We start from the raw sequence: 1,096 nt of genomic DNA, 5'->3' as shown, positions 1-1,096 counted from the left end.
GAAGAAGAAGAAGAAGAAGAAGAAGAAGAAGAAGAAGAAGAAGAAGATGATGATGATGACTAAACAATATTCTGAACTGACTACACTATTTGCACACATTTGCAAACTTTTTGCTGTTATGGAACTGTACAATAAACCAGAAACAGTGCAGAAGTGTTATTGAGGAGAATTGTTTAGTTTCTTTGCCCAATATGAATGCATTATGTAACTTGCCAGTGGAAGTCTAGCAATATTTTGCCATGGGTACATCCTGGAAGATGCTTGTGGCTTATTTAAGCCTCTTAACTGTGGGATGGTGTATTTATTTCAACAATATTAATAAATCTTTTTTATTATAGCTGTCAAAAAAACCCCCAACTCAGTAAGTCATTGATCCTCTCTGAATCTGTTTCCTCACCTGTAAATGTGGACAATAATAGCATATATTACACAGGATTATTTTTGCTTGTTCTTTTCAGTTGTGTCCCACTCTTCATGGCCCCATTTTGTGGTTTTCTTTGGCAAAGATACTAAAGTGTATCATATGTTTCTTCCTTCAGATAATTTTACAGGTGAGAAACTGAGGCAAACGGGGTTAAGTGATTTGCCCAGGGTCACACAACTAGTAAGTGTCTGAGGCCAGACTTGAACTCAAGAAAAAGAGTATTCCTGATTCCAAGCCCAGTGCTCTATTGATTGTGCCACCTAACTGTTCTTCTCATAGGATTATAGTAAGGATCAAATAAGGTGAGATATGAGAAGTTTATTGTAAACATTAAAGCACAATATAAATATTGATATTTTTATTATTATTTAGATAGTCTATAATGAAACCTAGTGATTGAATGTATTTATAGTTTGTGGAGTTGTGCACAGCAAAAGCATTTTGAAGCAGACCTTCCATAGCAGTTACCTAAAACTAGATAATTCCCTCTGTGCCCAATGGATAATAACATATCTTGGGAAGAAGCACAAGTCAATAGTATCTAAGTGGAAGGAACAGTAGATTTGGAATCAGAAGGCACAAGTTGGAGTCCCAGTTCTATCATTAGTTGTGTGAATTAAGCAAATTCGTTTACCTCTTTGAGTCTGTTACCTCAACTATAAAATGGGCATA

The 1,096-nt window shown here is 35.5% G+C and overlaps 1 long non-coding RNA gene across 1 annotated transcript in view; it reads left to right on the top strand.

Annotated features, from left to right (window-relative positions):
* LOC138142034 (uncharacterized) overlaps positions 1 to 350 on the top strand; it is a 3,765-nt gene extending 3,415 nt beyond the window's left edge. Inside the window, exon 3 of the long non-coding RNA XR_011163324.1 lies at positions 23 to 350. This is a non-coding gene — a long non-coding RNA (uncharacterized lncRNA). The remainder of the gene's footprint in view (positions 1 to 22) is intronic.
* Positions 351 to 1,096: the final 746 nt, after the last annotated feature.

This window comes from Petaurus breviceps, unplaced genomic scaffold (assembly GCF_028583685.1).
Source record: "Petaurus breviceps papuanus isolate PSGF00001 unplaced genomic scaffold, PetGlider_PUasm1.0 90515, whole genome shotgun sequence".
NCBI lineage: Eukaryota > Metazoa > Chordata > Mammalia > Diprotodontia > Petauridae > Petaurus > Petaurus breviceps.
The sequence above is the reverse complement of the archived record's forward strand: the minus strand, read 5'-3'. Positions and strand labels throughout refer to the sequence as shown.